General features: G+C 37.0%; 1 long non-coding RNA gene across 1 annotated transcript; it reads right to left on the reverse strand.

Annotated features, from left to right (window-relative positions):
- Positions 1–5664: 5664 nt before the first annotated feature.
- LOC139114911 (uncharacterized) lies at positions 5665–11216 on the reverse strand. The gene is made up of 4 exons (XR_011547994.1): positions 11115–11216; positions 9831–9914; positions 7412–7528; positions 5665–6826 (listed from the first exon to the last, which is right to left on the reverse strand). It is a non-coding gene; the product is annotated as an uncharacterized lncRNA (long non-coding RNA).
- Between the last annotated feature and the right edge of the window lie 3747 nt (positions 11217–14963).

The following is a 14963-nucleotide window of genomic DNA, read 5'->3' on the forward strand; positions in this document are numbered from 1 at the left end:
GAACACACGTGCTATTTGTTTTCTGATTTTTTTGTTATTCACATGTCATGGATAGCGTCTATTCAGAGTCAAGATTTGACTTTAACCCTTTGAGTGCTGTAATTTTTCCCGCCAAAATTTTTGAGAAAAATTTTGTAAATTTTTATGAATTTTCTGCAATTGTTTTGATAATTTTGGACCAAATGGTTATAACTTTTCATTTGCTACCGTTTTGATCAAAATTTTGTGGAAATCACAGAAACAGAAATTGTAAAGAATGAAAAAAAAATCATCTACCGTATTTTTATAAAGGTGACAAAAATTGACTTTGGCACTAAAAGGGTTAACAACATGACAGTTATCCAAGGGGTTACCAGTTGTTTGACATGAATGCCTGCAAATTCTTTGATCTTTAAAGCTGTTCTCTTAGAATTAGCTTCAGGTCAGATATGGTCTTATTGCTAGATTGATAGCAAGTATACCCATCTGTTATCCGATAATTGTAGGTCAAAAAGTCGTATTACACTGCAGTATTGCATTGAAAGGAACAAATACAGTACAGCACAGCACAACAGGACTATGAAAAAAGTACCAGTACACATAGTAGTTATATTTATTATAGTGACTTATGACATCACTAATACAAAGAACTGATTATACGTCATACATTATGAGAGGTCATCCAGCCCAACGGGCTTACAAGTCACTATAAAGCAAAGTTAAGCACTATAGAGGGTCTCAGGACGAAGACAATAATGAACTAGACTTAAAACTAATAAATAATGTAAATCAACATCTCATTCGTGACAAACTTAGGAAAGAAATATTGCAGCATACACTGCGTCAACTAATTGAATAAAGTTCAATGGTCGAAATAGTGTAGTTTTACATTGAAAAATACCTTCAAATCGTGGAGCGAATGTAAACGCCTGTTCATTCGTCCACGGCGCCCTCCTGACATATAACGTAGTCGAAGTCATGAAAGAAAGATATATGAACCTCTGGTAAAAGCAACCAAACAACCAGAGTTGGTTAAGTCAGCAAGATTCAATTATTACCTTAAGTTCATTAAGACTCATGACATTACATTACATTACACAAGTAGGACCGAATATTGAACAGCTTTGCAATGTTTGGTTATTGTGATTCAAAGGTACAAAGTTTGGGACCAGAGTAACAAATTACCTAATGCTTAAAGACATTTCAAATTCAAAATGACTGCTTTACCCAGTGTTCACTTAGTGGGAGATTAAAGTTCTGATAGTCCTTTGACAAGGAAAACGTTCGATGCACAGACTTGAAACAATTGTACACAAGTGCATATAGCAACAGAAGGAAAGTATTTTGAATTGAAACTGTAATCAGTAGCAAATTGGATGGCAGTATGCTGTCGTAGCTGCAATAATTGTTGCCATGGGCCGTGTGCCGGCTTTTTGTGGCTGTGTAGCGCCGGCGCTACACAGCCAACATGTCAGAAAAAGCCGGCGCACGGCCCATGGGCTACAATTTATTGCAGTCAAACTTCCCATAGTGTAAAACACCACAGCTATGGACCAGCAGCTATTATGCCAAGCAGAATTCCAATGTAAACAAGAATAGTACATTTTTACTCTTACAGACGATGTCATGAAAAGCTAAATATTTAGTGTTTCTGACATGCCTTAGAGAATAGAACAAGAACTGGCCATTGACATACAAAAGATCATCAAAACCACCAACGTCTACTGCTACTGATCCTTTAAAGTGGCACTCCCATTTGGTAACATTTTTAAAACACATTTTTTAGTGCCAACGGTCGATATTTGACGTGGCGACTGCGCGCGGATCGCGGGATATCGATAAAAACATGTCTTCAAAAAAGTAAAAGTTTGAATTCCGGTGGCCCACCTAAATTCAGCTTCCGAACATCGAACGTTCGGCAGAAGGGGCCATTGTCAACTAAGCTATGGAGTACGAGTCTACGCTTACGCTGCTGTACGCCACAGTACCACTCGCGTCGGTGATCGGTCATGCCCCGTGGGAGAAAGCTGAGTCTTACTGACTTGGTGATAAAACGAAAAACAATTTTTGCTGATTCCACCAGAATTCGCATAGGTGACTAGCCCAGTTACGTGCGGTTGATACGTAGCGGCCACCCCGTGGTATGCATAGACGCATACCACGCGCGCGGCGAACCACACGTACTGTGTGGCAGACGACAAAATGTAGTCATCGGAGGCGGTTAATATTTAACACGTAAAAACTTATGTTTATGTGGTATTGGTTAAAAATATAATACAACTGATTTAGAATAATGACAACGACAAAGCTAAGAAGAAGTTTTCAAAAGATGACCTGTGGTAAAGTCATAATACTGTTTATAAAGTCTTCGCAGTGGGAGGTAAAATTGCGTCGTTCGAACTTATTATGGACTCCCTAAAATATCGTCAATCAGCACAACAACAAACCTTCGGTGGATTTCGCGTCATAATCAGAAACGATCGTAAAACTTCGGGATGTGAAAAATACGCTCGGGAAATGACATGTTTTTATCGATATCTCGCGATCCGCGCGCAGTCGCCACGTCAAATATCGACCGTTGGCATTTAAAAAATGTGTTTAAAAAATGTTACCAAATGGGAGTGCCTCTTTAATGTATGCAAACACAAATGATTGAGAAAACAGGCACTCGGCTCGTCGCTTCGCGAATCCCGATATGACACAACAAGTATCACATGATGCAGTGTGGGCCCTCCTGCACATGCACGAACTGACAACACGCAAAAACTCATGGCATGTACATCATCTCTTGAAAGATGTAGATAGCATGATGTACAATTCATTTGGTAATTTATTGGCAGAGTTATTATTTGAACTTGAAGTTTTTGGGATTTACTGGTTCTGTTCGGGTTGTTGTATACGAAAACATCCGAGCACTATGCTCATGCAAAGTGCCCTTTGTACCAAAGCATTGCCAATAAAGTTGCGCGCAGAAGGAAGTCTAAGGTGAATATGAATGCGACAGATACGCCCTCTACGGACCGCCCTTTGGGGAGAAATGCGACTCAGGAAAATGGGGGCGTTTTCCTTGTAGTTTACATAACACGATTGGAACTAATTTTGGATAATTGGATTTTCATATTTTGCGAATTTTTCAAAAGTGTTAGGTGCCATATAGCTGAATGTTGCAATATCGCAAATTACTCATAAAAACAAGTGTGTAATATAAAAAGAAAAGCAGATGAGATAACATTTGTATATTAAATCGATATTTCTTCACCATCCAATTATCCCAAATTAGTTCCAATCGTGTTATATGCTGCCTGAAATAGTGCTAGATAAAGAACAATATGAAGAAACTGCATGACAGCTTTTGCCATACAAATTTCTGCGAGAGCTTCTGCCAGCTTAAACTTAGTGGGTGTGTGTGTCAATATGTACGCACTGATAACAATGAATTTTAAATTTGGCGCCTACACCAAGCACGGGCAGTGAATGGTCAGAAATGCCGTTCCACTTATCACGAACACCCCCACCAAGTGTAACATTTTGTTTATTGGGTCCTAAACGCTATGTTTAGTACAGTTCAGACGAGAGCTGAGCACAATCACCTAAGATTTCTAGACAAAGCTTAGCATAAAGAAAATTTCGTTGGCGGTTTACACAGTGTCGCATGACTATATGCTTTCTCAAAGAAGCAGGTCTTTAGTCAAGATTTTAAAACTTCAGTACTTGGTGACTAGAATATGACTGGAATATGACGACTGACTAGAAATTCTATTCCATAAGGAAGCAGCAGCATTCATCTGTGCAGTCGAAGCTCTCGTTTGTTTCGGTCGAATTTAGATTGCAACGGGAAAACTCCGAGTTTTCCGTCGCAACGTATGAGAGCTATGGCTGCTGCTACAGCGACATATGAGAAAGAACAATCATCACAATTTGAGTCTTGTTGGTTGAGTTTTAAGAGAAACTTCATCACATGAACGGAGAGATCTGAATTCTGGTTTATGAAATCGAAAACTTTAGTGTATACATAGTCCCTCATAACATGACTAGTTGGCAATAGTGTAATACTGTCAGTAAAATTGTACTCGGGTTCATTGGAGGAGAATGGAGAAAATTGAGACATGATTCTTGAAGTTGGCCGCCAATGTTAGCCGTAAGTTGCGTACAGCCTCCGTGCGTTCCCGGCGTTACACGGGCTAACCGGCATGTTAGCATTTTTTCTGTTTATCTGTGAATAAGTCAGCATATCAAAATTAGACTTCAATATAATAAAATTGGACGACTGACCATACACTAGGCTTAAATAAATGATAAAAACCGCCGGCTGAGTACAAAGCTGGGATCGAGGTACAGGCCCGGGTACGGGCGGAGCGAATCCTTGTCCCCGGGAACGTTAGCACTTACAACAGGCAGAGTTGGTCAGTTTTCGTTTTAGTGTTATGTCCCATAGGCCGAAATGTTCTGCACCTGTGTATGCCGGACCCTTGTCCATAACAACGGAGAAAACATCAGCTTTGTAGTCATTCAAGTCACTTGAACTGGACTATTGATACACGTCATACCGTCGTACCGATCGACACGATCGCAAGCGTAACAATCGTCGTTGACGTGTAATGCACAGCTGAATGCATAACCGACAATGTCAGCCTAGAGCGTACGGACATATAAGCTTATGGCCGTGGTTTGAGGGACTATGGGGCTTAAATACTCGAAATTATCGTGTGCCGCAATGCATTTCTTTTCATTTTCGACCAAAAATGGTAACTTTGGTACTTTTACAACATTACATGCACTTTTAATATTCTGCTAGTATCCATTTCAACTCAAATGACAATGGAAACATCGTTTGGTGTCGCCGTTCCCGACTACCGAAAATCCAGTCGTTGTGGACTGACCTGGTGGGAGTGCAGGGAAATACTTAGAAGAGCCAAGTGTAGAATTTGGGATAGAGTGGGGATAATTTGTTCTGCTGATGTGCAGCTTGAATAAGCTCTTTCTCTGATTGGTCCATTTTCACTATTAACAGCCACTTAGGGAGTCTATTTGTATTGTTTTCATTATATTGGTAAAATTCAGCTACCCAATTGGGTAATATCTTATTCAGTGCTGCACATTAGCCCAATTTGTTTGCGTTTCCTGTCAGCCTTATCCGAAGCATTCTTTGTAGTTTTATCGCCCTCGTTCACGCTGAATATTCATAGACGTGGGCACCGTATAGTGCCCACGTCAAAATTTGTATGGGCAAAAGCTGGAGTGTGTGGAATTCACGTCCTACGGTTTTCAGACATGTCGCTTAGTAATATATACTGTCTTTTGATTGTCCATGTTCCTTTTAGTGGGAAGTTCGCGGCGTCTTCAAGAAGTGGCGGGGTCCCAGGACCTTAAGCAGTGTCTCTACCCTTTTCAATGTAGATTTCTAAAACAAGCGTTACAAATTATTTGAGCCATGCACAAATTCATATGTGACGTGATCGAATCGCTGATCGAGCGATGGATATTTCTATCAAAAACGTAAAATATTGCAAGGTAAGCATTTTCCTTAAACAAGATTGGAACTTAATTGGGATAGTTGGATCTTAATATTTTTCAAATTTCTTGAAAGTGGTATGTGCCCAGAACTCAATGTTTCAATATTGCAAATTACATATAAGAACGAGCGTGAAACCTAAAAAGAAAAGCAGATGATATCACATTTGAAGATTAAATCGAAATTACTTTACAAAGTAGTTCTAATCGTGTTCTAACCGGTCTTTGTGATGAAAACAACCTTATAATGTCATTACGAAAGTTTGCACGATGGCAACATATTTTTTCATGTATTTGTTCAAAAAATGGCCTCTGAAACTTTTCAGAACGTTTGAAGAAAATTACAACTTTACAATGGAATGATTTTGTATTTCAACATTAAAGGGAATAGGCCGACATCCTGCTAGCCGTGAGCGATCATCTACCTCCATATCATCTCCAAGTGACACGATTGGAACTAATTTGGGATAATTAGATCTTCAAATTTTTTTCAAATTTCTCTTAAGTGTTAGGTGCCATATACAGCTGAATGTTGCAATATTACCAATTACTCATAAAACAAGTGTATAACTTCAAAAGAAAAGCAGATGAGCTTACATTTGCAGATCAAACAGACACTACTTCACCATCCTATTACCCCAAATTAGTTCTAATCGTGTTATACCTTTACAATGTTAAAAGGTGAAATGTGGGTACATTTTACTATGATTTAAATAAACACAACGAGTGATGAACTTATCGAGTGGTTGTCAGAGAGAGACGGATGACGAAACTGTGGTTAATATATGATACGCACTTCCTTGATTATAGATGCAGCAATGTATCTTCACAATATATGGCTATAATCGAGTGAATGTCTCTTTACAGTGAACACTGTTCCAGAAAGAAGAAAAATTATTTCAAGAATTACTCCAGGTATCAATTATTTATAGCAATGGAATTGCTATAAATGGAATGGACTGTCTTTTAGGGTTTATAGTTGCTCAAAACGATGAATTCATCGGAAAGTGTATTATTTTTCCGTTTATGATTATTCCGACCATCATAATCCACCATGTCCGTTTCAAGAGGTTTTAGAAAATGTCCATTGCAAAAGAAATATACTCCAGACTCGGTGTTATGTGCCTCTACTGTAGGTAGTTTTATTCTTCATTTAGAAGAAATAAATACAGAAAGATGAAACAAAACTTAAAAGTTGAAATTTCATCGAGGCGCGTAAATCATTATTAAACTGAAACAGCCTCCACCAATTATGACTCAATGAAAACTTGTAACTTGACTTGTTGGCGATGTTAGAACACTCAAGTAGCAGTGGCCACCAGCCAGGTTAATATCCCTAAATGCAAAGTAGGAAAGGTAAGATATGTCATAAAACTCGCCTATGTCATAGTGTCCAATAGTCATAGTAGCAATTGCGATTTCCACAATATTTCAGCTTGCTATTTATTTCATCATGCAGTATACATGGATATAATTTTCTAACATATAACAAACTTCGCCATATAAGACCAAATATTTACGTGCCTTTTTTTCTGCTAAAGCACACGTGAGAGCGGTTTAAAGCTTGCTCAAGGCGTCATCACTGTTGTGCCAAATTTGAATCCTATCAAGTCATTTAATGTCAGGACAACAATCCACCAGTTTTATTTACATTAATAAAGCAGTCAATAGAGTATGTATTTATGTATGTATGTATCTGTCTGTCTGTTTGTTGTCTTCTGTATGTATGTATGTATGTATGTATGTATGTATGTATGTATGTATGTATGTATGTATGTATGTATGTATGTATGTATGTATGTATGTATGTATGTATGTATGTATGTATGTATGTATGTATGTGTGTATGCCAATGGCCTCATTATACTCAAGATTATTTCCCTGCGATCATCTTATACCAAAATGTCAAAATATTGCTCACCTTAGTTCATTCATTTTATCATTATTTACAGAAGTAGTCTATTCCCTCTTGTGTAATTTGTATTATCCTGTCTGCAACTCTACACTCCTTCCAGTCTAGTTGGCATTGAAGCAGTGCCTATAGGAAAAAAAAGGACGAAAATTTGAAATATTTGTCAATTACAGAGCCTAACGATGGGTTAAACATAAATAACATGTTTCTTTACACAATATCATGTTCGATAATCATTTTGCTGTCAGTATTTTTAGTGTTCATTAGCCCCATAAACTTATGGAAATTTGCGTCTTTCTGAAATTCATCCGGTAAGTATTCCTGTGAAGTGAACTTCTGTGAAGTGGACCCTCGAGAACTTGGATTTCTTCTGCTATTCCCTGGTGTTAATGCCATAAACCTTATTTGATATTCGGTGCATTTTAAGACATTTTTCATGTATACCACATACATTATAGTTTTCTTCATTATCATGAATTGGATATTCAAAAAACTAATTAAATCTTCCTATCTTTGGATATCTGCCTAATATAGTTTTCTTTAAGAGAAGGATTCAACCCGTCTGCATGGTGTGCGTCAATACAACGGGCCAATTGCTATGCACAACAGATACAAACATTCATTATGAATATCCAAAACGCTAAAATGGCGGTTGAAGCGAAGCTAGGGACCGTGGTGACTGAAGCAACCTCATGTACATGTAGACAAGGGGATGCAACCGAAGTATATTTGGCAAAGTCTTACAATGACTTGAGAGCTACGAAACCGATGAACTATGAACATATTTCAAATGATGAATTCGCTTCTTATGTGCACGTCATTCATCGTCAATTTCAATGAACAGGCAATTCTTATCAACAAAATAAACACTCAGCAGCAGACGGGACAATCATTTCCTTTAAAATAACTAAGATAGCTAATGTAATCGGAAAGAAGCCAATAACTTCAAAACGCTCGGCGTCCATACGGTGATGATATAGAGCACATTAAGGGGTACAAGTTTATTTTCCAAGAATAGTATGACATTATGCTCGAATTTGCATGGTCAAACAATACTCAATCATATACATGCTCTGCGTGAATGCATACTAAGTAGATCACGCTCCAATACACAACATTTCATGACTGGCAAACAAACTGCCTTCACTCGGTGCATGATAGGCTTTCATATAACTGAAATTCCGAAAGGATGAAATTCCAAGCGCTTGGTCTATCTGGAAAGATTATCTCAGAATATTGCAACTGTGAGGTTCGCTTATCGAAATGTTTTGCTTGTGTTAAGAAGAGATAAGACACGCCTTGGGCTTTAGATGACATGAGTGATGTATGAGCGCCACCAGCGTTCATCAGAGAATAACCGCAATGGTAGCGTTCTTACGATGCTTTACCGGTACCAATGTTTTTATTTTTGTGCTTATATTCTGTTTTTTTCCCTCATCTCCTCCGTCAAGCATACATAAATGCTTAAGTCAGTGCCTGAAATATCCACATAATGTGTGCTTTAATTTGAGATGACATGACGCTAAGCATGCAATAATTAAGCAACACGCCTTCGTAAACTATGTTTAATTCGAAATTATTCAAATGATCACTTATGTTATCTATGAATGGGCCTTTGACAAGTTTTGTTGATACTTTCAGTTTGAAAATAGCCAAGCAGAGCATGCGTTGCCGGAACATTTATATAACATTTATATCACTCAAGCTCAATAAATACTCACATTGCTAACGTCGTTCCTCCTAACGAATATAAATGTGCATGTCTAATTTGGTTGTAATATTTCAATAGCATCCTATCGAGTGGTCTATGTTTAGGGATGGATTATAAGTCAGGTGGAGTGGTCAGGGGTATCCTTAGAAATATCAAAACTTTGATACAATATTTGTCATCCAATGAGGTCAATGATCGTAATGAGAACTTTTACAGTGAAATTGACATAAGTCACAATAATTTTTATGTCACTATTTGTTCAATAATGTACACATGGTGACGTTTCGAATCACTCGTACAGCTTGAAAGATGACAATTAGTTTGAATGATGTGTGAACTTTTATGTGGTTAGACTGCACATAAAATAGTGTCCCAAGGATTAATCGATGTAAGCACATCATGAAATTTAACGTTCAGCAATGATGATTTCCCTGCGGTGTAGTGTCTTTGCGTTCATTAGACAAAGAGGGTTGTAGAAAATGTAAAACCAGTTGATTTTGCGATCAGTCGCGTGACCGCGTTGACTAGAACGAGGAAAGATTTTGCAAGTGGGTTAGATGACATACTCCTCCTATTAATTGTGCAACCCTCAAAGTGGTGACAATCAACGTTACGAAACACCTGAGTTTAAAAAAAGTTCAGACATGACTCATTTCCAGATCTTTAATCATGGTCCCTCCACAAGAGGGACCGTGCTTTAATGTTATTTGAACTTACCTTGTAACCTTCACACTTATTTTTGGATATCAGATCCTTATACTTCACGTAGCATGCGTGTCCTGCTTTCATGTTGTTCCAACACTTTAGTAAGTAAAAAATGATAAATGAATCGGTAAACAACCAGTGTATTAATGATTGAATCAATGATTTACTGAGAGAATGAATGACGAAAGACTTAGTGTGTTGATGAGGTCGTGCAAAGGAGTGACTTTGGAGTAAGTCAGATTGAGGATTTTAGGCTGGATCATTGCGTGGGTTGGAATGTGTCTGGTGAGATTGATGTACTAGCAGTTGAGTTGATGGGTGGATGGATGGATAAATACATACATGTATGCAAGGATTAGTGGATAGATGCATACTTCTGCCGGCGGAGGGATGAATGAGTGAACGAACGAAAGAATAAACGCCCTCTCGATGTTTTGCAAAAATCGAAGATAATTGAACGCAAAAAGGAGTATTTATTGTTCTTACCAAAATAAAAGTTCATGGCCAACATAAAAACTTATAACTCATACAGTATTCGAGGATTTTTGACCACAATTTCAATTATTTACCTTCGGATCAAAGTGTCTTTAGAAAAGCCGAAAGCCATAACACCCATCTCTAAAATTAGCTTATCCCTACGGTGTTGCAACTTGATCATTGATGTTATGGATCAGAGCCTTGAAAGTCACATGATTACAAAGGTATTGACGTATTAAAAGTATTGAAGTAACGGTTTGATCGATTTTGTAGCGTCTGATATTTTAGATTTCAACAAGTTAAACAGGCATTGTGCCATATTTAACCATTGAGAACACAGTAATGCATAGACCTTAAGGTCTATGAGTAATGTAATTACGAGTCTTCTCAAAATTCCAATGCAGTCAAATTCAGCTGCGCAAGTAAAGCACTTGATAATGTGTAATTACATAGTTTGCATCCTTTCATCCTCGACTATGTATGTATGTATGTATGTATGTATGTATGTATGTATGTATGTATGTATGTATGTATGTATGTATGTATGTATGTATGTATGTATGTATGTATGTATGTATGTATGTATGTATGTATGTATGTATGTATGTATGTATGTATGTATGTATGAATGTATGTATGCACGCATGCATACGTTCAAGCATGTATTTGTTAAATGAATGCATATGATAAAAGGGACATGATAGACTATTTTTAGACATCTTTCAATAAGTCGAACGACATCTGCAATTGTTCGTTTGCAACAATATTTGTGAAAAAAGGGTCAAAAGATAGCGATAATATCCCTTTAATATATGTTACCTCCGGTTTCTCTGTGGCCCACGCATACACACAAGTTATGGCAGCACAAAAGATAGCTGTTGCAACTAAAATCTTCATGATAGGAGTTTCCTTCAAGAGAGGGAAATATTGGCGTACAATGGTTATTGTTTATTCTTATTTATCTTGTTCAGTTGTAGCAAACAGATGAGATCATCCAAACATTCAGCGTGTATATATATATATATATATATATATATATTACACAATATATCGTTATAATATTGATGGATTGATTGATTGATTTATATATTTATTTATTTATTTATTTATTTATTTATTTATTATCACGATTGGAAGTAATTCTTGGAGAATTGGATCTTCATATTTTTCAAATTTGTCAAAAGTGTTGGTGCCTTATAGCTGAATGTTGCAATATCACAAGTTACTCATAAAAAAGCAAGTGTATAAATTAAAAGAAAAGCAGGTGAGCTTACATTTGCAGATTAAATCGACATTACTTCACCGTGCAAATACCCCAAATTAGTTACAACCATGTAATGAGAGTTTTGGAAACTGAATGTTATGATGGTGCACACAGACTTTGAGATTGCGATATTTTGAAAAAAAAAAAACTTACTAAAAGTTGATGTGGCAATAGTTTTATGTCAGTAGCCGGTCAGAAACAAATTCTTGCAAAAAACAAGACGATTAAATAAAAGATAAGGTATTGAAGGGTATGCTTAGTGACAAGGATTCACAATGTAAATACTTAACACAGTGAGTACTGTCTTATATAATCGCTCCTGGTTCTGTTTAAATAATTCGTTTCTTTTTGTATTGGTTACTATTTTTAGCTGTCTTTATTCATAGCAATAATTCTTGCACGATCATCAGTAACTATATTTTTATGATAATCATTCTTAAATCATCATTTATCATTAGTAAATATAACTAATAAAACAGCGTTTTGACATCTGTGCCCTACTTTGTTAGAAAAATGTTAAATTACAGAGTTGTTTAACTGAAAAACGTGACTGATTATAGAAGTCTTGATTTGACTTGATGTTGAATGGAAGATCATCCAACAACTTTGGAGTTGAATGCTGAAAAATAGTTTCATTAATCAACCTACCTTTGTCGTCACTTAAACGTGTGCAAAGCTGTCTCTACAGTGACTCTAATGAGCTCTACTTGTCCAAGTTATTAATTAGCTGTTTGGGTCAGTAACCAATGTCTTTATAAAGATCTCATGTGCTTTGCTTGATATTCTTCCGCAGGGCGCTTCACACAACCGAACTACAAATTTCATTCGACGATATCCGTGGGCTCCGTGTTCAAATTTACATACCGATGCTTCTATGGGGTCTATATTGCTATAGCTTTATAGTTGTAATTGATAAGATGATTGATAAGTTTGTATCGATACTAAAGCCCCTTTTGCACACACTCTATCACTCAGATTAGAAACCTTTTCATGAAAGGTGTGTTTTATACACCTGCACATTCTTGCATTTTTATGCATCACCCCCAATAGTTCTTTTACCGGTTCCATGAAGCAGTGCGCGCCAGGGTATACAAAGCGTACGTTACGCATAGAACGTTTTAACCGTAGGGTACACGCAGGGTACGTTACTCATAGACCTCTATGGCAGATTACACCCTGACCTATATTTTCGTCGCTGATGGTAAGATTTTACACAGGGCATTATTTGGCATTGCAAATTCGTGTCATTCTTCTATAACATTCATTGTACAAAACAAATCAGCATGATTTCGCTGTTTTGAGCTTACATAAGGTGTTTGATAAAGTCACTGCAATGCATTGTTAGATAACCGGGAAAAAGTCTATTTGGTATTCAGAACTTTTTACTGTAAACAACAGATTGGTATGGCACTGTAATTCACGTTCAGGCTGCGCTTATTTGCATAACTATTGTTTATGTTATGCAAATACGAAGCCTAAAGCGTGAACATGAGTGAGTGGACAATGGTCCCTGTCATATAACTTGATGTAAGCGCTACGCACCATGATTCAAAATACATTAAGACGATGAAGCCCTAAACTGCAACTTCCGCCACTATTTTTAGTCGTTTTTGAAAAAAATTGCGCGAGTTATAAATAGCGAAATGGCTTTCCTGAATACTCGACCCAAAAGCTAAAGGTCACCTAACACTTTTGAGAAATTTGAAAAATATGAAGATCTAATTATCCCGAATTAGTTCCAATCGTGTTCTCTTCAAAGACATTAGCAAAATCATGTCAATTAATTGCCAGTTTGCATATTTGTTTGCTGTGCTAGTGTGATATGTCAATAAATACTACAGCAACTATAATGAAACTTGGTAGAGATCTTGATGTCACAGTGTTATACAAAGACATAAAGTATTGTAATGTTTACGAATTGCTAGTTTGCAAATTTACCGAACTTTCTTAATTAGTGTTCTATATCCAGAAATACTGCTTCAAATTTAATGAGGCCTGGTACAGATGTTGAACTCTCAGTACTGTAATAGTGTGCAAAGATAAATTTAGCAGTACCGTATCATTTAACTGCTGATTTGCATATTTAGTGAACGTTCCTTATTAGTTTGATATGTTCAGAAATACTGCATCAAATTTGATGAAACGTAGTACAGATATTGAACTCTCAGTGCTGTTTAGCGTGCAAACACATGTAGCAGTATCATGTCAGTTAGCTGCTAATTTGCATATTTAATAAGCTTTCGTAATTAGCATGATATGTCCGATGAATCCGATGAAACTTGGTATAGATGTTAATCGCACAGTAGAACAAGTCGCGTGAGGGAACATAGATACGATTGGTGCCAACTTTCTCTAAAAATATGACGTCAGAGGGTATTTGTCCAAAGACTATTGGCAAAAGTGTCCGGTTACGTGACTATGAGCGAGGCGTCGTCTGCACATTTTGAACGCTAGCGATTGGTCAGAGCGACGAGCCTTTAGCAAAATTGGCGCGATTTGCATTCAAACCGCGAAGGGACTTGAACAGCTCATGGAAACAAAGATTCAAGTGCGATCAACGATGTTATTTGAAATACAAACGACATTTTTGCGCTTTTTGCGAAGAAACTGATACCACTATGACCGCTGTACAGAAATCGCTTGGTGAATTATGTTCGTTCTTAGGAACTTTCTGTGCAATTATTTGTTAGAGTAACGCAGACCTGTATTCTAGAAAGTCAATGATAACTATACTTTATGGCCTAGAAAGATACTTGAATGTGGTGTCGACATTATGTTTTCTGCAATGCTGTGAAACTAAAAGCTGAGGAAAAAGGAGGAACTCAACACCAAAACGATAACAAAGGAAGACATGGCAAAATTATGCTGTCGTCTGCTTTTGATCGTTCAATACCTCCGGGGGAAGAATGTTAATTGTAATGAGCGAAAACAAACATATCAGCAACTAGGGTTATCTTTATCATAATTTGTAAAATTTCTGTCAGCCAGTCTTGCATGTACATCAATACATGGACTGGAAAAATACGGACAACAGTGAACGTCATTTTGTCTATTACTTCCCCGTACTCTATTTCTAGAAGTTGTGAAAAAGTTTGAATTTGATATCTCTAGTTTGGCGTTCTATACAACCATTTTTGTATTGTTAATCTCATGGTAGGACAATGTGATTACCCTTTTCTGTTTCTTGGGGTTCAAAGTTCCACACTTGTAAAATTGCACAGTACAAGTAAGACGGTTACGGGTAAATTTTCTCGCTCATACTGGTAAATTTCGTATCCAGTTATCCAGTTAAAAATGATGGGGAGGGGAACTAAAAAATTACAATCAGCTGTAATTTAAGTTTGTATCTTGTGACACGTGACCTCTTGTCATGGCCCTCAGCGTTAGTAAAGAATAATATTATT

Source organism: Ptychodera flava, chromosome 2 (assembly GCF_041260155.1).
Source record: "Ptychodera flava strain L36383 chromosome 2, AS_Pfla_20210202, whole genome shotgun sequence".
NCBI lineage: Eukaryota > Metazoa > Hemichordata > Enteropneusta > Ptychoderidae > Ptychodera > Ptychodera flava.